Raw genomic sequence first — 27,120 nt, 5'->3', positions numbered from 1 at the left:
GATACATATCGACGGATAACAAAACTAAGTCTTAAGACGACTGGCTAGCGTCTAAACAGAGCTTTGCATGTTTTTCACCGTCTCTACCAAGCCAGTACTTTTCGGTGGTCTTTCTTACATCGGGTCGACAAAAACGTTACTGCTCTCCGGCTTCGACCAGAACGCTCAAATTAACTGAATTACATGCAAAAATAGTGAGCTCATGGCTGGGTCTCTGTATCCCCAGACCACGAGGTCACTCCTAAAAACAGGGCTACTACTTATCATATTACTATTGTTTTTGTTCAGTAGATAAAAATCATCATCTCCATCGAAGATGGATCAACCCTTTCCCCCAACTCCTAGCACCTCATCCTTGTCAAAAACTAATCCAAATATCAATTAAATTCAAGTCAGGACATGAGAGGATGCTAAAAATTCGTATAATAGGCTAAAAGTTTCAGTCCCGAGACCCTTCCGGATTCCTGAATCCGGTGAATCAAGCTCATTGATCTCGATTTCTTCCTAATCCGGAAGGCTGGTTCTCACCCTTCACCGTTGTTGGCAACGGCGTTGCAACTATTGTAGCAGCACAATAGTTGCAACTTGGAACGTTCTCTGCTATTGTAGTTCGTTGTCGTTTTTCTTTAATCTCGATTTTCGTTCTGTTCGCAATCACAGATAAAGTTGTTTTTTTTTTTCACTCGCTCCCTGTTAAAATGGCCGTTTCAGCATTTCTCAGAAACGTGACGTCATCATTCGAATTTTCGAAAATTTAAAACACCAGAACATTCCAGCCCTCACCGCCCGGCTAAACGTTCCAATAACGTCGCTAATCCTCCGAAATCATCAACTCGGAAGGCCTACTGCTCAAAATTCGAATCCTGCATAAATTGCATTTTGGCCATTCTGTTCGAATGTCACATAATCCCCGGACAGTCCGGTCAATGTCCTCATTGAATCGCGCAATGTTCTAAATGGTTACAGTGTCATCGAACAGAATTTACAAAATGCACGAAATTACTTTTATCTACGTCACATCGACTCACTGCAGAATATAAATGGCATCATACTACATCACTATAGCCTTCAAATTCTTTCATTAATCTGCACATTGAGGATATGACTTAAGATAAAACATATTTTCTGACTTCCAGTGTCAATGTCCCGATTGAAACTTTTCCTCCTAGATTTAAAAGGTCTTGGCTTGCAGGACAGTCCTGCCAACCAACAAGCTAAAATTATCCTACTATGCTCCTTCCCTTCGGAAATCTTGCTTGTTTATTGTCCTGAATATTAAAACCAAGAAACCTTGTGGTTAGAAAGAACAATGCAACAACCTCCCTCCTCAAGAAGTTACTCAAGTTTTTCATGTCACCACAAAGTGATCAGTCTTCCTAAGTGATTAAAAACAATCATGCAGGCTGGAATATTTAAATATACTCTTCCCTCAAGCCTTTCTAAATAAATAATAAGTGAGTGTCTCTAAAGCCACTTCAACTAAAACCAAAATGCACATTTATAAATGCAACAATTTCAAAACTCAACAAAATGTTTCAGTTTTCAATTACAACTTGGTTGCTTGGTTTCTCACTTGAGTTTTTCACACACATAAAACAATTCTGAGTTTTAATGTTTCTTCATCATCCCTTTGTTCTCTTCTTTTCTTCTGAATCATATTCTTCGCGAGTCAGTCCCATCATGCACCAGGCGAGCCTGAGTTGTAATTCTGTCCTTACGTAAGGTACTGCCACGAGAGCATGTATTCTTGGCGTAGTCCTCATTTCTTCTTCGAAATACCTCAATACTACTGCTTTCCATGGAAGGCTCACTAACTGCTCGATCGTCTCCGCCTCTACGTCAGACGACGCCAAAGTTCCATACGCCTTCTGCTTGAGGGCGGTGCCTTGCAACATCGTTTCCAGATAACCCTCCATGGCTTTTTCGTCTTCCAGGGCCACTACATACCCTCTAGCCGAGTTCCGGTATTCCAACATCTCCATGTATCCACCGGTGGGTTCATCTATCGACACTGTCTCCGACACTGTTAGTCGGTTGTATTCCACTGGTGTCAGTTGTCCTGCAACACTTCCTTTTCCATGATTCATGGGAGATGGTTTGAAGTCCCTCATTTTACTCTCTCCACATTGACTGAGTATTTCCATTTCTAAAGTTGCTCCAGTCAGAGTGCGGTCACTCCTTTTGGATTTATAACCGGTTGACTTTATCCCTGCCATGAGAATGGGTGGCACCATCGCTATATCAGTTAATATTCTATCTGTGCCAGACAATTGATAATCACCTTGCCCCAAATCCATGACTTCCTCGACTCGTTTTCTTTTCGCTGAGTTACCAGCTTTCATCGATATTTCCGAATCCACTTTCGTCTTTCCAATCCTCCTCGGCATCACTCTGCTGCCTAACTTCATTTTCATTGCATTGATTTTATCAATCACCATTTTCGATCGCATCGTTCCTCTCCTGGTCCTTGACAGGTACACCACCTCTCCTTCATTGTCCTGCGGTGTCATCTTGATGGGAGAATTCACTTCACTCTCATCAGTGGCTGAGTCGATCAATAACTCACTCAGTCTCCCTTCACACTCATCAAGCTTGTCAAGTACTTCTCTCATCAAGGGTTGATTGAGACCTGTTTTGAGAATGGACTGGGTCCCATAGCTCTGAATCACAGTCCAGACTTCTTCCATGAACGCCACTCTGTCCAGCTTACATCCCGTCCTACTCTCGTGGTCTCGGTGATGTACTTCCCATTCTTCTTCGGGCAGCGTTCCCAAGAAAGGTACTCTGGCTGAGGCCTCTATTCTTCTCCTCCGAGGTGATTCCATGAGGATTCTCTGATCGTTATTTCTTGTATTGCCAGGAGAGCTGCTCTCCGGCAAATTCAGTTTCATCTCCTCAAAGGCTGACGGAGGTTCCAGTGTCGAGATGCCTTCATCCGCTGGCTCAGTCGTTTCCAACGTGTCTGCATTATTCTCAAGATCACTGAAGATATTGAAATCCAGGCTGGATGTTCCTCCTGTCGATGCCCTGTCGTCCTCCCCACCAGCTTGATCTTGTTGCATGGGTTCTTCAGTCTGACGGTTTCCACCCTGTCCGTCATCTCCTTCTGACTTGTCCCTATTCGAGTTCGATGGTCCTTGTTTGTCATTGTCAGCTTCTTCCTGGAATCTCGGTATGAGCAATGTACCGGCTGATTTATCTTCCTCTTCTCCATGGACCACTTTGATTTCTTCGCAGCCGAAGGGTGCTAGGAAAATTCTCGTCTGCAATACTCCCGCAGCTTTCATCTCTTTTCTCACACTGGTCAGGATTACTGAGGCTTCAGGCAATTCAGTCCTGCCTCTCATCCTCATTGGAGCTGAGCCTAGTCCCCTCCATTCCTCATCAAATCCTTCAGGCTTGGGAGTAGCAGCGTTGCTTATTCGCCTTCTCGTCGCTTGATCCGTGTACGCAAATCGTGTGTACTGTAACACGGCGGCATTTCTCCCCACGAAGTATGGATCCATCGTCGCCGAGAAATTCCCTACTCTCCTTTCATTGGTTTCGAATGCTCTCAACCTAGGAGTTTGTACTACGGAGACTGCTCCGAGCAACATCCTTCTTATCAGAGGGAATTCAGGGATTGCTTCGGGTAGCTTCTTGTAATCGCCCCAGTCCTTCGTCTCTTCTCTCACCTTGTGATACGCTGCTGTGAGACGAGGCACTCTGGTCATTTCACCATTCGTTTTGTCATAGGGCCTCAGATTCCAAAGCTTTGGAAACACCTCGATGTGCCCTCTTTCTACTTCTCCCATGCGGTCACAGAAGTGATCGTCAAAATGGATGACTGTCATCTCTGGCTCCGATATTTTCGCAAATAACAGATCTTCACTCATGAGCTCTCGCAATGCGTGCTGCTCACACCAGTTCAGTGTACTACCGTCCACTGCCGATATGAGGTTCAGGTGCAACACCGACCTCCTATATGCTTCCACTTTAACGTCAGGGAACGCAAAGGTGACTGCTGGTCCATAGATCACTGTCACGAACTCCGTGACTCCTCTGATCAGCGCCAAGGGATCGATTCTCATAGCTAAGCTCAAATCTGTTAACAGCGGCATGCCTCCAACATGTCGTCTAACATCTTCCTCTCTTTCAATTGTCTCGTCTTCTCCGGTTCCAAAGCGATTTTGCTGCAAGAGATACTGGATAAGAGTGTGTCTCAGGTCTCTTATTTTGTTCCACGAGTCTGTGGATTTCTTCATATCCAGATTCCTCACTCTCTCTTTCATCTGCTCTGGACAACGTGCCAGTTTCATCAGTCCTCCCAAGTTTCCGTGGGTTATTGCGATCAATGTCAGAAGTCCATCTAGTCGCAGGTTCTGTATTCCATCCGTAAGCAGTATCACCGGTCCTTTCACGAAATTCTCCGCTCCAAATGTCACGAACAAGGCTATTAATTCCACTATCGATACTTTCACTACCGCTTGGAGGAATTCCTTTATCAAGTAGTGCGAGACTTTCGGGTAGACTTTTGCCAAGAAGGACGCGGTCCATCCGGCTCCCAACCCTTCTAGCATGCTGTCTGTCCTTTCAAATCCCTCCTGTCCTTTCACTTCCTGGGTCCAGAAGGTTTCCAGAGTAATCTGACACATTCTGTTCACGAACTCAGCTGTCTTTTCTCCGGCATTTTCCGCCAGGTTCACCTCCTTCAACAAGTAGGCGTGTATCTTAGTGATCATTACTGGGCCTTGCTGAAAAGCATCTGCACTCAATGCCGCTACTCTCGGATTCAGGTGTAGCCACTGGTTTGCTTCCGGCTTGGTTCTCAGCACCATCGCTTCCAGATGAGCTCTCGTCTCCAGTGAATTCTTTCTTCTCGTGTCTTCACTCGCCACTTCCATTGCTCGGAACCACAAGTCGTTGGACATCGCCGTGATCACTCGATGGTCGTCATCTATTCCTGGTTTCAGTTTGAGTTGCCGACTGAAGTTGGACAGTTCCAACCCCAGCACTTCGTCCAACACCAACATGTGTAGCGCGTGGTCCTTGAACCCTCTCATCGCGTTTGAGATATCTGACCATACTGCAGGCAGTTCAGCCTTAAGTGGCCTCAGGTTCTCCATTTCTATCATGCGATTCGGGGCTGATATGATCACATCATATTTTCCTTCCGAAAGTAAGGCTACCATTGCATACACAAATTTCAGTCCATCCGGGAGATGTGCATATCCCGGAGACAACGCAAATACTACTCTCAACGTCACTTTATTGAATGATCCCTCCTTCGTCGCGTCTACCACTTCACCCATCGACTCCAGGATGTCTTTTATCGCTGGCCATACTGCGTTTTCTGCTGTTGCAGGATCTCTGAGCCTGCTCAGAAAACCTCTACTGTGTAGATGGTCATTGATGCCAGCAAACACAATCGTTATCGGGTTCATTTCTGTCTGCCTTTGTACCCCTATAGCCAATGACACTGATTGCAATAGGTCTAGGTCAACTGCGGCCAGCATTATGACGTCCGGCCAAAACAAAGACTTAGAGGTGTACACGAACTCTGAATTCGCTACTACCATGATTTTGGCCTTTCTCATCTCTGCTTTGTCGTAGGCGGCGAAGATGGTCTCATCTTTCTTTATCGCTGTCAATCCGCCATATCTCTGGGCATCACCATCTTGGTTCACTAGTTTTGGGTACACTCTCTCCTTCACATGACCAGGTGGTGTCGTCAATTGCCTAAATATCTTCACGTGTTGTCCAATCGGCGCTCTCGCCGTCAGGAATCTTCCTGGCCTTTCTTCACGATTCCTCTCATCATGGTTCAATCTCAAATCTTGCAACGGTCTTGCATTCACAGGTCCTATTGTGTTGTTGGAGGGCAGTCCCTCCAAGTCGGCAAATCTCAAGGCCGTCGTGGAGCTGAAATTTATGCTAGCGGCTATCAACCAGTCTACGCCGGTTATCGAGTACAATCTGCTGACGGATAGCGTCGCTCCATTCAGCATCCTCCTTGCATCTTCGATGAAGCTCACTCTCTGTAGGTCCAGCTTCATTAGTTCGTCTTTGTATATATGCCAAGGAGACGGTATGGATCGCGACCACATCAATGAGCCTCTGCTCGGTCTCTCCTCTCGACTGGTACTCGTCGTCTCCGATCTAGTGTCCGATCTGGATGTGCCTGCTACTTCCTCGATTGGTTGGTTGACAGGTCCTATCCTTTTCCTAGGATGAATTGTCCTCCTCATCGGTGCTTCTCCCAACCGATCTTGTACGTCTGTTCTTCGACCTGGTTCACCGGAGCGTTGTTGCCGGTAATTTGTGACGGCTGGGACCGTACCCAAGCGTGTTTCCAGGTTAGGAGGTACAAAGGTGGTGATCACCGTATCACTCACCGTTCCCTCTTCCTTCAGTACTCCTGTGTCAAAGAGTTCTGCTTCCAGCTCATCCAACCGTTCTTGGAAGACTCGATTCAACCAAGCTTGTCCTTCGACACTGTCGAAGTGGATGCCATCTGTGGTCAGTCTGGCTTGATCCATGGCTCTCAATTCATGTTCAATGTCCATGAGGATCATTCTTCCGGCATTTCGATTTGCTAGGTTTCTCAAGATGTTGTTCCATCTCATGACTCCCTCGTTGTGCCTTCTTCCTGACGCTGTCAGGCTTCTTGCGTTCATTGGCACCGTGCAAACGGTCAGTACCGCGCAGCTGAACTTCTGCCAGAGAGTAGTAAACAAACACACCATCATTGCTTCCCACAGTGCTTCCTGCTCATCTGATCCTCTGGAGATGTCATTCGTCCCAACTAAGATCATCACATTGGGTATCTTCCCTGGATTCATCAGCTCCACCATGCGATATAATTGGGCAATCGTCGCGCCTCCAAAGGCCATCACCGTGGTGACCCATGAGGTCCTCAAATTCAACAGCACTCTGACTAAGCTGTCTCCCAATATCAGGTGAGATGTCCCGAGTGGTGGTTGCTGCAGGTTCACAGCCGGGCTCCAGGTAGCTCGATTGAAGTAGGCTCTCGGATCTGTCTCCGGAACTCCCGTGAAATTATACTTCAATTGATTATTCTTCTGCACGTCTATTACACGAGACACTTTCTTCGCTGGCATCTTCCTTACTTTCCTCTCTGGGATTCTCGAGTTCCCCATGAGTGGTGTCACGTTACTCATCCCTTGTCTGATTACTGTCTGGGAGAGTTGTACTCTGCCCGTATCGTCAATCGTTCCATAGGGTGCAGTCACCCCGGAACCTGGTGCATTCTTGTTAGCGACCAATCGTCCAGCTGTCTCTATCAGTTTTCTCACTGTCTGTTCTACGACGGGATCACCCAAGGTGTCACTAGGATCCGGGATTGTTACTCGGTTCGTCTCTGCTGGAAGCCGTGTCTCCGTTGTTTGACTCATTTCTCGAGGTGTCAAGAGCTCCATTGGGGACTGCCCACGAGGAATATCCCTTGCAGGTATCACTTTCTCAATGGACGTCGTCAACGCCACCTGCTCCGATCGCTCTTTGTATTCCTGCCTTAAGCGTTCGATCTCTTGACCCTGCTTTTTGTTGCAGTCTTCAAACAACTTTCTCCACATGTCCCGGTCTTCCTCCATCGCCAGCATGGTCTTCGTCATATCGTCTAACTCCTTCTTCGTACTTCTCAACTGATCGTTCATCTCGTCCAGATCTTGTATGGTTTGGTTCGTCTGAACCTTCTGTGTTACTTTCGCCCCTTTTGGTGGCACAGCTGCTCTCAGTGGTGAACCAGACGAGGTCGCCTCGCTGTTCATCTCCCGATGCATTCTCGTCAGGCCCAGGTTTGGGCTTGGAGGGCATTGGCATCTCACCTGGTTGGTAAGTCCTAGAACTTCCCAACCCAGGCTCATTCGCCAAGTCACTCCCTGAGAGAGCCCCGTTTCTCCACCTCATCACTCTCATGTTCGGGCGGTCTAGTACTCCTCTTTCTCCATATGCTGCCATCAACAGGACTTCCGTGGGGCGGTCCCCACGGTTGTCGTGCCCCAAGATGTTAATCAGGGCGGTCAGCAACATGACCACCTCTGGGTCCTCCAGAGCGAAGTCTCGTTCGATCAGCCGACGATAGATCGCATCTACCATCGGTCCTACATATGCCTCTGCCAGGTCCATCAATTCATCCAGGTTGAAATTGTCCATACTGTTCTTTCCAAGTTTGATTTGATTTCGATTTCAAGTTTTGACTCAAGTGAGCAATTAAATGATCAATCAGGATCTAGAAAAGGAATCACGACTGTCACACCTGTCAGTTTCACCTTAATATATATCGTTAAAATTTGCTTAAAGACAGTTCAGATAAAAAGATATTTATCCTAAAATTTATTAAAATCAATTGGTTTCTAAAATTTTGGAATTCGACCTAAGATTGGACAGTCCAAACTTTGGATCTATTCCCAAGATCGTCATTTAGTTGTTCATGGTCACTAACCCCTACTTACCCATGATCTTAATAACCTAACACATAACATAACATAACGCAACATAACACACATATCACATATACATGCAACTTGGTCTTTGGCCTAATACCCTCTCGCTCATCACTCAGCCTATACTTAAGTAATATTTCTTATGTAGATACACTTGTATGTTCGTATCAGAGAATATCACGTGTACAAGCGCGTACAATTCCCGAGGATGCAGTCTTCCTCTATTTGGATCGTACACTGGAAGCGAAAGCTCCTTCACGTCCATTTCCACAAGGAAGTCCCTCAGCCTCGTCAAAGACAAGACTAGATTTTTTGGGTCCACGTGTTGCTTCTCTGTCGCCCTCGTTACCAGGAAGCATAAGTACTTTCCCGGTATTTGCGACACCGCCGGGGTTAAGGCTGCTATGCCCCCTATCCCTGGTCTTTGCTTCCAAAGGAATTCCACGTTTTTATATTCCCTCTTAAAATCTGCCGCTAGCGCCGTCCTAAAACTCATGTCTGCGGTGATAGCTACCGCACATGTTCTGTTTGTGAGTATGAAATCACTGTCTGTTAGTATTATGTTACTAGAATATTCATTTGGTAAAGTAAAATATGACTCAACCACCCTGCCTATGTCAGGTTTCTTAGGTTCTTCGCCTGTTTCTGCTTCTAACTCTCCTGTTTCCCTTGCTATTCTTAATTTTTTTATTATCAAGTTTTCAGTGTGGGTAAGTCCTACCCCCACTCCCCGGACAAAAATATCCATCGGCGTCCCCGTCGATCGCATACCGGGTATTAAGTCAAGATTAGAAGCTGGAATGAGAAGTTGTCCTTCCTGGGCAGCCCAGGAAGGATCATCTCGTTCGGTCTTAATGTATTTCGCGCTTTCACGATCTACGTCTTGAATCGTAACGCTGGTCTTTTTAGGGTCTGATGTCATTTCGTTCAGCCACTCTAAGACACGCAGGTTCGTCAGGTCTTGTTCATTTGACTGCTGTTGCTCATCGTCGAACTCCACCTCGGGTTTCGACCAGTCGTCAACCCACTCATCGTTGTGATCATCGACTATGTCAATGTCCTGTGACACGGTTATTTCCTCTAAACCCACTACTTCCTCCACTATTTTCTTTAGATCTATCCTATCCACTACAAAGTCGTCACCGTAAGGATTGTATTTCTTTCTTGGTCTCGTCCCGTCTTTCTGACGAGTCTGCATCGTGAACGGAAGATCTGGTTCCATGTTCTTGGGAATCTCTGTCTGTTCGGAATCCTGCCAATCTTCCTCTGCGTAGGGCAAGGTTTCATCGTCTGCTTCGATCTGTTCGTTTGGATCCAGGTCCAATGGTGTATCCGTGCCTTCCTCTACGACTTCGTTTCCATCGTTCTTCTCCCTGGTGCCTTTTTCATTGATCTCACAAGCAGGGTCCATCATTAGATAATCCCCTTCTTCCATGTCTGCAGGTATACACCAGTCTTCTGTCGATGGATTGTGTGGCTTGATGTTCTCGTAGTGGGCGGCTCGGTCAGTACTCAGTCTATAGAAACGTCCCTCCTGGTGCACCTCTGTAATCATGAAGGGTCCCCTCCACTTTTTTAGAAGCTTCTTTGTTCCTTTCGGTGGTATAACGTTCTGAAATACCCATACGTAGTCTCCCACCGAGTAGGCTTTTGCACCAGCTGCTTTCTTGTCGAATCTTTTCCTCTGCCTTGCCTGTGCTTGCTGAGTATTTCGTCTACACAGATCGTTCAACTCCTGTTGACGTCTGATCACATCCCTCACGTAAACCTGTGGAGATGTTTTCTTCCCCTCATATTCTGGGTAGAAGAATGTCAAGGGTAAAGACTTCTCGTGTCCCGTCAGCATCATGTGTGGACTGACTCCAGTGGTGGAGTGTTGCGTGCTATTATAAGCTCCCATCACCTGTGGAAGGTATCTGTCCCAATCGGTCATGTACCTGGAACAATATACCCTCAGCATCGACACTAACGTCCTATTCTGTCTTTCCACTAAGCCATTCGTCTGAGGGTGGTATGTCGTGGAGTGAGCCTGAGCGACTTGTGACCGTCTCATAAGCTCTTTCGTAAGCTCGCCTACGAAAGCCGTTCCATTGTCCGATTGAAACGTCATTGGACATCCGTGTCTTGCTATCCACGTATTGATCAGGTGGTCGCATGTCTCTTCCGCCGAGGCAGTGATGCAGGGCACGGCCTCTGCATACTTCGTGAAGTGATCTATCATGACCAAGACTTGGTTGTAACCGCTGTCTGTCATGCATATCTTCTGGTGATCTATCTGCACCACCTCGTTGAATTCAGACGACTCAATTGATTGTAAAGGAAATCGCAACTTCCTAGGATCATTGACCTGTTGGCATGACAGACATGCTGTCACCCATTTCTCGCATGCCTTTTTCATCCCAGGCCACTCAAAGCGCTTCAGGATCCTCTGATACACTTTGTCGATCCCTTGATGGCCCATCTGATCATGCGACCTGAATAATAGTTCTGTCTGATAGAGTTGCGGCAACACTATCGCGTTATATTTGTATAAGACCTTGTCTTCTTCTCTTCTCCTGTAAGCCACAATCCCGTCCTTGTTCAGATATAATCTCCCCTCCTTCTGCATGAAGTATTGTCTCAGGATCCTATAGCTGTCTTCTTCCAGGTCACCTTTGTCAGGTGCACCGTTTTATATAAACTTTTAGCTTCTTGTCATGTCCTGAATTGAATTTAATTAACAACTGGATTCATTTTGATAAGGATGAGAAGCTAGGAGTTGGGGGAAAGGGTTGATCCATCTTCGATGGAGATGATGATTTTTATCTACTGAACAAAAACAATAGTAATATGATAAGTAGTAGCCCTGTTTTTAGGAGTGACCTCGTGGTCTGGGGATACTGAGACCCAGCCATGAGCTCACTATTTTTGCATGTAATTCAGTTAATTTGAGCGTTCTGGTCGAAGCCGGAGAGCAGTAACGTTTTTGTCGACCCGATGTAGGAAAGACCACCGAAAAGTACTGGCTTGGTAGAGACGGTGAAAAACATGCAAAGCTCTGTTTAGACACTAGCCAGTCGTCTTAAGACTTAGTTTTGTTATCCGTCGATATGTATCTTCCGGGCGAATGTTACATGTATGTTTTTATTTCGATGGTTTGCATTTTGCGCTCAATCCGGAGCTGACCCCTCCGGATTGAGCGCAATTTATCATTAACGTGCTTAAATGCTCAAATAACCCTACAGTACAAGCCTCACAAACGGGCCACAAAATTGATCGTAACGATCCTGACTGATATAAATGCCTGTAACAACAATATATCTATCAACAACAAACGGGGGGGTTGAATCACATCTTGTCTGGGGGGATGATTTCTACTGATTTTTTACTTTTTTTTACTGTTTTTGGTTTTTTCGGTTATTTTTTTTACGTTTTTTGTTTTTCTTGGGTACTATACTACTTTTTGTTTGGTTTTACTTATATCTTTAAGTGTTTTTGGTCACCAACCACTCAGGGGACGAGGAGACGGCCGATCCCCCCGCCCTTCCTGGTTCGTGAATTTTCGGTCTTAACTAGGTTAAAAAACTATTCACGGCAATTCGGAAGGCCTCCGCGTTCCGAACTACCCTTCCGCCCCGGCGGTTTAGGCCTATTAAGGGCGTTAATGTGAGCATCCGCTCGGCGGGGAGTGCTCGTTAACGGTTCTGCCGGTCATGATGTTAAAAAAGAATAACACCCAGGAGCGCCATAAAAACATACATGTAACATTCGCCCGGAAGATACATATCGACGGATAACAAAACTAAGTCTTAAGACGACTGGCTAGCGTCTAAACAGAGCTTTGCATGTTTTTCACCGTCTCTACTAAGCCAGTACTTTTCGGTGGTCTTTCTTACATCGGGTCGACAAAAACGTTACTGCTCTCCGGCTTCGACCAGAACGCTCAAATTAACTGAATTACATGCAAAAATAGTGAGCTCATGGCTGGGTCTCTGTATTCCCAGACCACGAGGTCACTCCTAAAAACAGGGCTACTACTTATCATATTACTATTGTTTTTGTTCAGTAGATAAAAATCATCATCTCCATCGAAGATGGATCAACCCTTTCCCCCAACTCCTAGCACCTCATCCTTGTCAAAACTAATCCAAATATCAATTAAATTCAAGTCAGGACATGAGAGGATGCTAAAAATTCGTATAATAGGCTAAAAGTTTCAGTCCCGAGACCCTTCCGGATTCCTGAATCCGGTGAATCAAGCTCCTTGATCTTGATTTCTTCCTAATCCGGAAGGCTGGTTCTCACCCTTCACCGTTGTTGGCAACGGCCTTGCAACTATTGTAGCAGCACAATAGTTGCAACTTGGAACGTTCTCTGCTATTGTAGTTCGTTGTCGTTTTTCTTTAATCTCGATTTTCGTTCTGTTCGCAATCACAGATAAAGTTGTTTTTTTTTTCACTCGCTCCCTGTTAAAATGGCCGTTTCAGCATTTCTCAGAAACGTGACGTCATCATTCGAATTTTCGAAAATTTAAAACACCAGAACATTCCAGCCCTCACCGCCCGGCTAAACGTTCCAATAACGTCGCTAATCCTCCGAAATCATCAACTCGGAAGGCCTACTGCTCAAAATTCGAATCCTGCATAAATTGCATTTTGGCCATTCTGTTCGAATGTCACACTCTAAAATCTCTCAATGGGTGATCGCAAAATAGCTTGTTTTTTAAAGTCATCATAATTAATTAGGCTCACTAAAAGGTTTTTACAGCAATTTTTTGAGTCATTTATTTTTTCCGCTCAGGTGCCGTTTGATGAATGCTATTTTTTTGCTTCTGCGTTTAGCAAGGAATTTGCAATCGGGAAATAGACTTTTGTTCCCGTAAAAAGCTTCGATGAACAGGAAGTTTCACACGTGTTTCAAATTGCGTCATTATAAATTCAAATTCAATCACGATTGGTCGGATTCAACGTGGAGATAACCCATGGGTTTGCCAAGACAAATGTTTGGTGTTTCAATCCCGCCGGGTTTGTTCTTAAAATAGTAATGTTCTGTTTTATTTCGGTTCATCGTTCGCTTGTTGTTTGTTTTTGCCAACTTAGTTCCCAAAGTAAAAACTCGCTTTTTGAAGATTCTGCTATTTTAAATTTTTTGATTGGCATTAATTAAAATATTGAACTTAAATAAAATTTTTGCTGTTATTTTGTGTCATTTTTTTTTTAATTTGTCAAGTTTTTTTTTTAATTTTTAAAATTGTGAATTAGTTTTCGAACTTCTGTGAAAAGGTTTGCTTCATCAATTAACAATCACGGAAATGTTATGCATGCAATTATGCTCATAATCAGGCTTGTAAGGCTGACTAAGTTTTGTTTTGAAGCAATTTAAATGTTCAGTTGTCTTACTTGGCATTTTATTATATAAAAAAGCAAACTTGAATGCTAACAAATTGACCCAAATATATAGAAATGGAGAGAATTAAAAAATGAAATTTCAAAATGTTTTTGCTCATTTGCGCATAATCAGTTTAAAAGTATTAAAACTTTAAAAAAAGTTCTTACGAATGTTTTTGATCATTTGCACATAATCAGTTTAAAAGTATTAAAACTTTAAAAAATGTTTTTACGAATGTTTTTGCTCATTTGCGCATAATCAGTTTAAAAGTTTTAAAACTTTAAGAAATGTTTTTACGAATGTTTTTGCTCATTTGCGCATAATCAGTTTAAAAGTATTAAAACTTTAAGAAAAGAACATCGATCACAAAAATAACCTAAGACATTGACTACACACAATAATAGAAATTCAACTAAATAGAAGCCTTTTCTGAATTAATTTTTATAAATTTTTATATTTTTTTATTTTGTCTCATTTTCCTAGTTGGAAATTTCAGATTTTTTCCGAAACTTTTTCATTTTTGTAATAGCCGAAAACTCGTTCAATAAATTATGGGTGCAAGGGCTGTTCTTTCAGTGAAAGGTCAAGGTCAGTTCCCTCCTCCTGAACTCAGTGTTTATTCTCGGTCTATCCTTCCATATGTGAATTGCTTCTAATGTCAGTAAAAATTCGGTGCTCCTAGTTTTATCTATAACCTCCTATGGCATTACCGCGCTCGTGCCCACGTTAACGTTACACAACGACAAATTTTTATTAGTATCTAAAAGAATCTGGCTTCATATTTCGAATGCTCAAGCTCAACCCACAAGGACCTCCTTGGAAGAATAAAATAATGAATAATGAACTGTTTTTTTTTGCTGCTTACGTGCCTCGATTGACTCTGTTCCAACTGTCTTTTGGCTATGTTTTCTTTATTACCGTTGCGATAAGCAAGGGTATTGCAATCGGATACTTGAATTCAATTTTCTTGTAGCCCGGAGGTAACGAACACGCCTGGGACGCGAATTCCGTGGTTCGAATCTGACCAGTACCTGTTTCTTTTTTAAATGGGAAATATTATGTTTCTAATAACATATTCGGCTAATTATTTGTCTGCTTATCATTTATCGACTTATTTGCCACATCTTTGTGTCGTTTTTTTTTTGCTGCGCGCATATTTTGAATGGTGCATTTAGTGCTTGAAAAATCCATTCTCATTGATATTTGAGTTGATAAATAAATTTTTACAGCTACAAGGATACCTGGTTGCCATAAAAGTGTTCCAGGATGTTTTGTTTACTCTTGTTTTTGGAATGAAGTGTGAAAAAATCTTCAATCTTTTCGATGATTTTTTGTTTGTTTCTTCTTGTCCAGTGAGATAGTTAAGGGTTTGAATTGATCAAAAAGCCATAAGAAACTACAATTGCATAAATAATTCAAAAATTAAAGATTAATTAGATCGCAAATGCAGTGTGAAATTCATCCTGTCTGAAAATTAGTCTGAAGAAGAATGACGAAAATTTTAGACCAGTTTTTTCTCAAAACGGAATCAACTTTTTTTGTTTGAATTTTTTTTTTCAAATTTGAATCACTTCCAATAGTAGATGAAAGATTGTTAAATACGTCTTTAAATTAATCAGGGTTCAATTTTTATGTCTGCTAAATTTTAATAATTACACAACATAGCTTGTGTTATAGTATGAACTATCTTTTTTTCCTACCTAAGTCGCAAATATTGTTGCGATAAATTGTGTTCATTTTGAAAGTGTTCATTTTGATCAATACCAGCTATTAAGTGCAGCCAATGCTAAGTTTATTAGCAACGGCTATTATTGTTCCAACTTTTGTAATGAAAGTAACGGAATATTTGTGCTAGGGGTGTTTTTTTTTCAGACAAATTTTGGCTTTTTAACTAGCCATTTTGACGAAATTTTTTAAATCATTCAAAAGGTATTGTTGTCCTGAGCTTAAATTTGAAAAGATATTTCACCTGTGATTATTTTTCATAAATTTATGTGGGTTTAAAAATTGCCATTTGGGTCAATTTGGGAAAGTTAATGCGCGATATATTTCGCGCTATTAACTCGTAAGCGGAAATTTAATCCGTCTTGGAAATCATTCCAAATTGGTTGAAGGAATTCTATTTGCCTTAATTGATTTGTTAAAATGAGCAAAATCTATCACTTCCTACTTTATATGGCGTGTGGGGAGATCATTTTCACAAAAATCTCAAATTAAAAAAAGTTTCATTTTGTTTTAATTAAAATTAAATTTTTTCATGTTATCACTGCTCCATAGACCTTGAAAGGCAGTCAGAACATTCAGGGCTTTGCCCTGATACGAGCAGTTTTGTATCAACAATAGCACTTTAGCTTCATGGCATCATGGATCTGTAGCGTAGAGGCAGGGAAGGGGACCGGCAACAAACTAAGAGGGTTCGAACCTGGGCAGGGTCGGATGTTTTTAATAAACTTTTCGTATGCTAGCTAAAACGCGTCCACTCTACATATTGATATTTTTTTTTCTCTTCAAATTGACTGGTACTGCTCATTGGCTTGCGTCACTTAAGAAATTTTGTTGACTCAAAGTTTTACTCGTTCAGTTTTTCCCAGTAGAGTTATCGGTCATATTTTTGCTTGTGTGTGCAAAGTGCAACTTCGCCTGTGTAATAAAAGTGGATAATTATTATATTATTAAGAAAAACGTAGATTTACTTCTAGAGAGTTACTTCCATAGAGTTTTTGGTGCACCAATTCCAGATTCTTTTTGCGTCTATATTTATCGTTTGAGGATTATTCGATACAATTTTTTTTAATCATCAGCTTAGCCAAAGCTTGTCGACATTGAGGACTCGGGTAGGTCATTTATATAGAGGATGAACAACAAAGGTCCGAGAACGGACCTCAGGGCTGCATCGCTGTATACGGGCAAAGCATCAGAGACTGCTCGTCCGATGCGAACTGTTTGTTTTCTATTGCACAGGTAATTTCCTAACAGTTTCAAGCATGGGCCTGCAAATTCAAAACTCCTTACCTTTTCATTAATCATCCCATGGTTGACCTTGTCGAATTCTTTTTGGAACTTTAAGTAGAGGCAAGCCAGATAGTTTGTTTCGGTGTTATTATAATAATAATAATAACAAAGGGTTTCGGAATATAATCCAAAGGTTCGCATAAAACCATGTCATCGCGTTGTTCAAAGTTTAGTTTTCAGTTATAAGTGTAAGTTTCTTCAGGTCTCTAAAGTTGTTGCATTCGCATAAAATGCGCCAAGTGCATGTATCTGATTCGTTGTAGCGAGTTTTGAAAAACTTTGTGTACATTCCTAGAAGTCTGTTTTTGCATTCTGGGTCAAACAATATGTCACATTTGAAGTATTCGTTGTACAGATTAGCAAGACGCATGCCCGAAACCAGAAGTCCGACTCGCACTTCTTCAGACGCATATGTTTGCAGACGAAATTCCGTGTCATTTGAGCTCTTCGGTTTCCAACGTCACTGATGCTTACATGGCTTCTCCAGTTGATGTCAACTTTCCAGCTAGTATTTTTGCAAACACCAGTCCAACATGAAGCTCTTGGTATAGAGACAAAGGAAAGATGTTAAGTTTTACGAGTTTGTCTTTATAGGAGATATGGCTATTGCTTGTCATGAAAATCCACTAGATCGCATTCCGCTCCACACTTTTTATGATTCCTAAGTCACCTTTTGATGGTTTCCAGATAGCTGAACCGTAGCACAGAATTGGCAGAACGTAACAGATATATTCGTTTTTTTCTGGTCGCGAAATTCGCCTTTGAGAGATCCCTATTGAGTACGAAGAGAGCGTTTAAGGCTTTTTCAGCCCTCTTTTTTGCGTGTTGCGTCCAAGACAGCGTTTCGGTTATCAGGATGCCCAGATCTTTCATTACTTCAGTGGTTTCGAAAGTGTAATTTGGGAGTGCAATAGTAGCTGATCCTTTGATACAGAGGACTGCTTTTCGTCAGGTTCATTGACATGCAGTTTTCCTCGCACCACCTCCAAAGTCTCCTAACATCTATGTTGAGAGTTAACGGGTTGTCTCTAACAATTTTGTAGTCGTCTGCATAACCAAATGTTGCGGACATGACACCGGACGGTAGATCATTTATGAAGGTTAAGAAAAGCGGCCCGAGTATATTGCCCTGGGGAACGCCGCTAAAGACTTCCAGCTCTCCGGAAATTGTGTCCTTCAGCCTCACTGTTTGCTTCCGGTTAGAGAGTTAGCTGTGTATCAGAGATAAACAATTTCCTCCAATTCCAGAAGTCGATAATCTCTCCATGAGGATTCTGTCCGAGACTTTGTCAAATGCCTTTTGAAAGTCAGAGTAAAAGGTGTTCAGGTAGTTGCAGTTTGGCAAATCTAGGCAGCTAAATATCTCGTGTAGATACACTATTAGGTTTGTTATCGTCGATCGTTTAGGTCTAAAACAGTGTTGGTCTGGTGTTAGGGTTGGGTAGACAATTGGGGCCAGTTTCTCAAATATTAGTTTCTCAAGCATTTTTGACACTGCTGAGAGCAGGCTGATCGTCCTGTACTTTGATGCGTCTTGTTTATCCCCGTCTTTGAAAATTTGTGCGATTTCGCTAATCTTCCATTTTGTTGGAAATATCGCTTTATTTGCAATCAAGTTGAACAGTAAGTGAAGTGATTTTGGTAGTGACTTTGAGAGGTTTTTCAGAAGAGTATTACCAATCATGTCTGGTCCATTGGCCTTATTTACGTGCTGCTCGTTTAGGGCATCTTCTATTTCATCGATCGTGAAATTGATACTGTTCAGAAGAACGTTATCTTGTTTTGCTTTCCCAACGTTGGCGTTTCGTGTGAAAACTGATTGAAAATATATGTTAAACAATTGAACTTTTTGAGCGTCTGTGTTGGCTATTTTTTGATCTAGGAAGATCTCTGAAGGGATCATGCTAGACTTTGTGATCGATTTCAGATATCGTTGTTTCGCTGAATTTTCTATTCTCAAAAAGCATTTTTTCGTGGAGATGCTGTTCATTTTTGAAGGGACAGTGTTAGTTCAGTTTGCAGATTTTCAATTTTGCCTTAGTTCGATGGGGTAGGTTTTCGCTGATTTTAAAGTTGGAGTGTTTTTAATTTCTTGATAAGGTAGGAGGAATCGTTTCCCACCCAAGGAGCTAGTTCAGACCTGTGTTTTGTAGTGATTGGTAGCAGGTCCTGTAGTATTTCGTGTAACCACTCGTACCAATGATCGAGCATCAGTTCAACGTTGCTCAAGCAAAATGGTTGGAAGGGGTGTTGACGAATGAATTCATTCACTTCTTCCCAGTTTGCTTTCTTGTACGCGAAAATGCCAAATCTAGTTTTTGTTTGATGGCTGGTGTCTTTTTATGAAGAGATCGGTAGTCAAATGAGACTTTGGCATGGAGTGGCAAATGGTCGGAACTAAATAGACTACTCAGACGGTTGTCATGTTTTACGCTGGTGGCAAAATGCGGTTTGTTACTAAGGAGAACGTCTAGTGATTTTCCATCAGGAGTTTTTATTAGTTGTTGGAAGTTTGACTCACAGAGTTGGTCAAGGATTGACTGCTCATCTAGAGAAGTTGAAGTCATTGACGGCCTGTGTGTACAGTTAGAATTTATATCTCCAACTATATACGAAAAAATTGCACTTTGTTCATATTGCTTACGCCTCAGGAAGTTTAGGAGTTCGATTAGATCTGAGATGTCCCATGTGTAGGTACTGTTTGAAGGAGCGCTGTAGATGCAGCATATTATAATTGGCTCGTTCAGGGATATGCGGATGATAACAGTCTTGAAACGCGGAATTGATTTGGCTACTTGGAATGTTACGGTTTACTGCTATAAGTACGCCACCATTTTGTCAAGCCTTTGTCACTCGGTCTGTCATTTCGGTGGATAACGTAGTTTGTCAAAAAAAGTGCAGCGTCGCCGATGCTTTCTGTCAACCAGATCTCAGTTAGGCAGATGATTTGATAAGCAATTTTTACTTGGACTAGACGTTCTCCTTGGATAGCTGAACCGTAGCACAGAATTGTAACATAACGTAACAGATTTATGCGTTTTTTCTGGTCACAAAATTCGCCTTTGAGAGATTCCTTTCGAGTACGAAGGGAGCGTTTAAGGCTTTTTCAGCCCTCTTTTTTGCGTGTTGCGTCCAAGAGAGCGTGTCGGTTATCAGGATGCCCAGATCTTTCATTACTTCAGTGGTTTCGAAAGTGTAATTGAGGAGTGCAATAGTAACTGCTCCTTTGATACAGAGGACTTTGCTTTTCGTCAGGTTCATTGACATGAAATTTTCCTCGCACCACCTCCAAAGTCTCCTAACATCTATGTTGAGAGTTAAAGGGTTGTCTCTAACAATTTTGTAGTCGTCTGCATAACCAAATGTTGCAGACATGACACAGGACGGTAGATCATTTATGAAGACTAGGAAGAAAAGCGGTCCGAGTATAGAGCCCTGGGGAACGCCGCTAAAGACTTCCAGCTCTCCGGAAATTGTGTCATTCAGCCTCACTGTTTGCTTCCGGTTAGAGAGGTAGCTGTGTATCAGAGATAAACAATTTCTTCCAATTCCAGAAGTCGATTATCTCTCCATGAGGATTCTGTGCGAGACTTTGTCAAATGCCTTTTGAAAGTCCGAGTAGAAGGTTTTCAGGTAGTTGCAGTATGGCAAATCTAGGCAGCTAAATATCTCGTGTAGATACTCTATTAGGTGTGTTATCGTCGATCGTTTAGGTCTAAAACCGTGTTGGTCTGGTGTTAGGGTTGAGTAGACAATTGGGGCCAGTTTCTCAAGCAGTTTTGACACCGCTAATGCAGGCTGATCGGCCTGTAATTTGATGAGTCTTGTTTATACCCGTCTTTTAAAATTGGTGCGATTTCGCTGATCTTCTAGTTGTTGGAAATATCGCTTTATTTGCAATCAAGTTGAACGTTAAGTGAAGTGACTTTGAGAGGTTTTCCAGAAGAGTAATACCAATCATGTCTGGTCCATTGGCCTTATTTACGTGCTGCTCGTTTAGGGCATCTTCTATTTCATCGATCGTGAAATTGATACTCTTCAGAAGAACGTTATCTTGTCGTTTTGCTTTCCCAACGTTGGCGTTTTGTGTGAAAACTGATTGAAAATATATGTTAAACAATTTAACTTTTTGAGCGTCTGTATTGGCTATTTTTTGATCTAGGACTTTGTGATCGATTTCAGATATCGTTGTATTTCGCTGATTTTCCCATTCTCAAAAAGCATTTTTTCGTGGAGATGCTGGTCATTTTGAAGGGACAGTGTTAGTTTAGTTTGTAGATTTTCAGTTTTGCCTTCGTTCGATGGGGTAGGTTTTCGCTGATTTTTAAGTTGGAGTGTATTTAATTTCTTGGTAAGGTAGGAGGCATCGCTTGCCACCCAAGGAGCTAGTTCAGACCTGTTATTTGTAGTGATTGGTAGCAGGTCCCGTAGTATTTCGTGTAACCACTCGTACCAATGATTGAACATCAGCTCAAGCAAAATGGTTGGAAGGGGTGTTGACGAATGAATTCATTCACTTCTTCCCAGTTTGCTTTCTTGTACGCGTAAATGCCAAAATCTAGTTTTTGTTTGATGGCTGGTGTCTTTTTATGAAGTGGTCGGTAGTCAAATGAGACTTTGGCATGGAGTGGCAAATGGTGTTCATATTGCTTACGCCTCAGGAAGTTTAGGAGTTCGATTAGATCTGAGATGTCCCATGTGTAGGTACCGTTTGAAGGAGCGCTGTAGATGCAGCATATTATAATTGGCTTGTTCAGGGATATGCGGATGATAACAGTCTTGAAACGCGGAATTGATTTGGCTACTTGGAATGTTACGGTTTACTGCTATAAGTACGCCACCATTTTGTCAAGCCTTTGTCACTCGGTCTGTCATTTCGGTGGATAACTTAGTTTGTCAAAAAAAGTGCAGCGTCGCCGATGCTTTCTGTCAACCAGGTCTTAGTTAGGCAGATGATTTGATAAGCAATTTTTACTTGGACTAGACGTTCTCCTTGGATAGCTGAACCGTAGCACAGAATTGTAACATAACGTAACAGATTTATGCGTTTTTTCTGGTCGCAAAATTCGCCTTTGAGAGATTCCTTTCGAGTACGAAGGGAGCGCTTAAGGCTTTTTCAGCCCTCTTTTTTGCGTGTTGCGTCCAAGAGAGCGTGTCGGTTATCAGGATGCTCAGATCTTTCATTACTTCAGTGGTTTCGAAAGTGTAATTGAGGAGTGCAATAGTAACTGCTCCTTTGATACAGAGGACTTTGCTTTTCGGCAGGTTCATTGACATGAAATTTTCCTCGCACCACCTCCAAAGTCTCCTAACATCTATGTTGAGAGTTAAAGGGTTGTCTCTAACAATTTTGTAGTCGTCTGCATAACCAAATGTTGCAGACATGACACAGGACGGTAGATCATTTATGAAGACTAGGAAGAAAAGCGGTCCGAGTATAGAGCCCTGGGGAACGCCGCTAAAGACTTCCAGCTCTCCGGAAATTGTGTCATTCAGCCTCACTGTTTGCTTCCGGTTAGAGAGGTAGCTGTGTATCAGAGATAAACAATTTCTTCCAATTCCAGAAGTCGATTATCTCTCCATGAGGATTCTGTGCGAGACTTTGTCAAGTGCCTTTTGAAAGTCCGAGTAGAAGGTTTTCAGGTAGTTGCAGTATGGCAAATCTAGGCAGCTAAATATCTCGTGTAGATACTCTATTAGGTGTGTTATCGTCGATCGTTTAGGTCTAAAACCGTGTTGGTCTGGTGTTAGGGTTGAGTAGACAATTGGGGCCAGTTTCTCAAGCAGTTTTGACACCGCTAATGCAGGCTGATCGGCCTGTAATTTGATGAGTCTTGTTTATACCCGTCTTTTAAAATTGGTGCGATTTCGCTGATCTTCTAGTTGTTGGAAATATCGCTTTATTTGCAATCAAGTTGAACGTTAAGTGAAGTGACTTTGAGAGGTTTTCCAGAAGAGTAATACCAATCATGTCTGGTCCATTGGCCTTATTTACGTGCTGCTCGTTTAGGGCATCTTCTATTTCATCGATCGTGAAATTGATACTCTTCAGAAGAACGTTATCTTGTCGTTTTGCTTTCCCAACGTTGGCGTTTTGTGTGAAAACTGATTGAAAATATATGTTAAACAATTTAACTTTTTGAGCGTCTGTATTGGCTATTTTTTGATCTAGGACTTTGTGATCGATTTCAGATATCGTTGCATTTCGCTGATTTTCCCATTCTCAAAAAGCATTTTTTCGTGGAGATGCTGGTCATTTTGAAGGGACAGTGTTAGTTTAGTTTGTAGATTTTCAGTTTTGCCTTCGTTCGATGGGGTAGGTTTTCGCTGATTTTAAAGTTGGAGTGTATTTAATTTCTTGGTAAGGTAGGAGGAATCGCTTGCCACCCAAGGAGCTAGTTCAGACCTGTTATTTGTAGTGATTGGTAGCAGGTCCCGTAGTATTTCGTGTAACCACTCGTACCAATGATTGAACATCAGCTCAAGCAAAATGGTTGGAAGGGGTGTTGACGAATGAATTCATTCACTTCTTCCCAGTTTGCTTTCTTGTACGCGTAAATGCCAAAATCTAGTTTTTGTTTGATGGCTGATGTCTTTTTATGAAGTGGTCGGTAGTCAAATGAGACTTTGGCATGGAGTGGCAAATGGTCGGAACTGAATAGACTACTCAGACGTTTGTCAAGTTTTACGCTGGTGACGAAATGCGGTTTGTTACTAAGGAGAACGTCTAGTAATTTTCCATCAGGAGTTTTTATTAGTTGTTGGAAGTTTCACTCACTGAGTTCGTCAAGGATTGACTGCTCATCTAGAGAATTTGAAGTCATTGACGGCCAGTGTGCACAGTTAAATTTATATCTTCAACTATATACGAACAAATTGCACTTTGGTCAAATTGCTTACGCCTCAGGAATTTTAGGAGTTCGATTAGATCTGAGATGTCCCATGTGTAGGTACTGTTTGAAGGAGCGCTGTAGATGCAGCATATTATAATTGGCTTGTTCAGGGATATGCGGATGATAACAGTCTTGAAACGCGGAATTGATTTGGCTACTTGGAATGTTACGGTTTACTGCTATAAGTACGCCACCATTTTGTCAAGCCTTTGTCACTCGGTCTGTCATTTCGGTGGATAACGTAGTTTGTCAAAAAAAGTGCAGCGTCGCCGATGCTTTCTGTCAACCAGATCTTAGTTAGGCAGATGATTTGATAAGCAATTTTTACTTGGACTAGACGTTCTCCTTGGATAGCTGAACCGTAGCACAGAATTGGCACAACGTAACAGATTTATGCGTTTTTTCTGGTCGCAAAATTCGCCTTTGAGAGATTCCTTTCGAGTACGAAGGGAGCGTTTAAGGCTTTTTCAGCCCTCTTTTTTGCGTGTTGCGTCCAAGAGAGCGTGTCGGTTATCAGGATGCCCAGATCTTTCATTACTTCAGTGGTTTCGAAAGTGTAATTGAGGAGTGCAATAGTAACTGCTCCTTTGATACAGAGGACTTTGCTTTTCGTCAGGTTCATTGACATGAAATTTTCCTCGCACCACCTCCAAAGTCTCCTAACATCTATGTTGAGAGTTAAAGGGTTGTCTCTAACAATTTTGTAGTCGTCTGCATAACCAAATGTTGCAGACATGACACAGGACGGTAGATCATTTATGAAGACTAGGAAGAAAAGCGGTCCGAGTATAGAGCCCTGGGGAACGCCGCTAAAGACTTCCAGCTCTCCGGAAATTGTGTCATTCAGCCTCACTGTTTGCTTCCGGTTAGAGAGGTAGCTGTGTATCAGAGATAAACAATTTCTTCCAATTCCAGAAGTTGATTATCTCTCCATGAGGATTCTGTGCGAGACTTTGTCAAATGCCTTTTGAAAGTCCGAGTAGAAGGTTTTCAGGTAGTTGCAGTATGACAAATCTAGGCAGCTAAATATCTCGTGTAGATACTCTATTAGGTGTGTTATCGTCGATCGTTTAGGTCTAAAACCGTGTTGGTCTGGTGTTAGGGTTGAGTAGACAATTGAGGCCAGTTTCTCAAGCAGTTTTGACACCGCTGAGAGCAGGCTGATCGGCTTGTAATTTGATGCGTCTTGTTTATCCCCGTCTTTGAAAATTAGTGCGATTTCGTCGATCTTCCATTTTGTTGGAAATATCGCTTTATTTGCAATCAAGTTGAACAGTAAGTGAAGTGACTTTGAGAGGTTTTTCAGAAGAGTATTACCAATCATGTCTGGTCCATTGGTCTTTTTTACGTGCTGCTCGCTTAGGGCATCTTCTATTTCATCGATGGTGAAATTGATATTGTTCAGAAGAACGTTATCTTGTCGTTTTGCTTTTCCAACGTTGGCGTTTCGTGTGAAAAGTGATTGAAAATATATGTTAAACAATTCAACTTTTTGAGCGTCTGTATTGGCTATTTTTTGATCTAGGAAGATCTCTGAAGGGATCATGCTAGACTTTGTGATCGATTTCAGATATCGTTGTATTTCGCTTAGTTTCCCATTCTCAAAAAGCATTTTTTCGTGGAGATGCTGGTCATTTTGAAGGGACAGTGTTAGTTCAGTTTGCAGATTTTCCTTCGTTCGATGGGGTAGGTTTTCGCTGATTTTTAAGTTGGAGTGTATTTAATTTCTTTAAGGTAGGAGGAATCGCTTCCCACCAAAGGAGCTAGTTCAGACCTGTATTTTGTAGTGATTGGTAGCAGGAGTTTTGATTAGTTGTTGGAAAATTGACTCACAGAGTTCGCCAAGGATTGACTGCTCATCTAGAGAAGTTGAAGTCATTGACGGCCAGTGTGTACAGTTAAATTTATATCTTCAACTATATGCGAACAAATTGCACTTTGTTCAAATTGCTTACGCCTCAGGAATTTCAGGAGTTCGATTAGATCTGAGATGTCTCATGTGTAGGTACTGTTTGAAGGAGCGCTGTAGATGCAGCATATTATAATTGGCTTGTTCAGGGATATGCGGATGATAACACAGTCTTGAAACGCGGAATTGATTTGGCTACTTGGAATGTTACGGTTTACTGCTATAAGTACGCCACCATTTTGTCAAGCCTTTGTCACTCGGTCTGTCATTTCGGTGGATAACGTAGTTTGTCAGAAAAAGTCCAGCGTCGTCGATGCTTCCTGATAACCAGTATTCAGTTAGGCAGATGACTTGATATGCGTTTTTTTACTTGGACAGCATTAGAGAAGGTTGTCCGCCGTTGATACTCGAGAATAGTTCTGACCTTGTAAACAAGGATATTAATCGTCGCTGCTAGTCAATTGAGTGCTTCGGGATCTGGGAGTTTCTCTTTTATCCACTTTCCACCTTTCCGAATGTACAGAGTTGCATCGTGGACTCTAATGTCCTTTCTGTCTACAGATTTGTCGCTGATAAGCTGCCTTCTTCTGACGAAGGCAAGGTTTTCTTGATCAGCTTCTTCCTTCGTCAGTTGTCGGCTGAGGAAAATTGGTTGAGGGGAGTTTTTAAGTTTTGTCGTAGATAGCAATATCATTCGTCGTTGGTTTGCATTGGGCACTTTTAATAGGATTGTTCTTGTCTTGTTCTCGTCATATCGACCCAGGCGTATGACATCGCCAATTGAGGCATTGACGTCCATATGGGTCAACACTTTTTGAACTTCGGTGAGATCGTGATCTTGGCGCAATCTTGCTTCCTTCTCCGTTGATTCAGGGATTCCTCGTATGAGAATGCCATCGAGTTCCTCGGCGGATTTCGGTGGCGGTTTTTGGCGACTGGCAATCGAGCTAGGTTGGGTTGGATAATCTGAATCAGGTTGTTTTGTCGTTAGCAGCGTTTTGATTTCGGTCACTGTTTTTTTTGGAGGTCAGTCATTTCGTTTTCCAGGGTTTTCATTTGAGTTTCTCGAAGTTCATTTGAGGTTGTAGTTTCATGGGCAGCTTGGGTCAAATTATCTTGACGTTTTTCTTCAACGCATTTGTTGCATATCAATAGAGCATTTTTTCCTAAGGCTGGTACTCCATAGACAGCCGCTTCACTTAGACCAGTGCAGTCTTCATTCAGGTGCATTCGACAACCACCGCAAAAGCAGTCCTATCATTTTTCAGGATTTTCTCGCAGCACGTACTACAAGAATCAGAAACTGACTTGACCCGATTTCGGGTGTTATGTTTAGACATCTTCAAAGAGGCTCAGAGCCAGAGACTCGATAAGCACGCCTGTTGAGATTTTAGGTTATGGACTCAGATTTGCGTACCTGTTTAGAATTTTTGCCGCTTAGCTTCGCGCTTCTCGCCAGCCATTCGACGCTTCGTGCCACGTGTTTTGAAGATTC

General features: G+C 42.4%; 4 protein-coding genes across 5 annotated transcripts in view; 3 read left to right on the top strand and 1 right to left on the bottom strand.

Annotated features, from left to right (window-relative positions):
• The window catches only part of LOC134842435 (uncharacterized), a 298,939-nt gene that overhangs the window by 155,110 nt on the left and 116,709 nt on the right, over positions 1-27,120 (top strand). The window lies entirely within an intron of this gene.
• The window catches only part of LOC134842434 (uncharacterized), a 266,691-nt gene that overhangs the window by 155,104 nt on the left and 84,467 nt on the right, over positions 1-27,120 (top strand). The gene's annotated exons all lie outside the window — the stretch shown is intronic.
• LOC134842430 (uncharacterized) overlaps positions 1-27,120 on the top strand; it is a 227,611-nt gene that overhangs the window by 155,111 nt on the left and 45,380 nt on the right. The window lies entirely within an intron of this gene.
• Positions 1-27,120, bottom strand: part of LOC134842433 (very-long-chain (3R)-3-hydroxyacyl-CoA dehydratase hpo-8-like) — a 491,300-nt gene that overhangs the window by 463,534 nt on the left and 646 nt on the right. The window lies entirely within an intron of this gene.

The sequence above is a fragment of the Symsagittifera roscoffensis genome, chromosome 3, assembly GCF_963678635.1.
Source record: "Symsagittifera roscoffensis chromosome 3, txSymRosc1.1, whole genome shotgun sequence".
Taxonomy (NCBI): domain Eukaryota; kingdom Metazoa; phylum Xenacoelomorpha; order Acoela; family Convolutidae; genus Symsagittifera; species Symsagittifera roscoffensis.
Note: the sequence above shows the minus strand (reverse complement) of the source record. Positions and strands in the feature narration are given on the sequence as shown.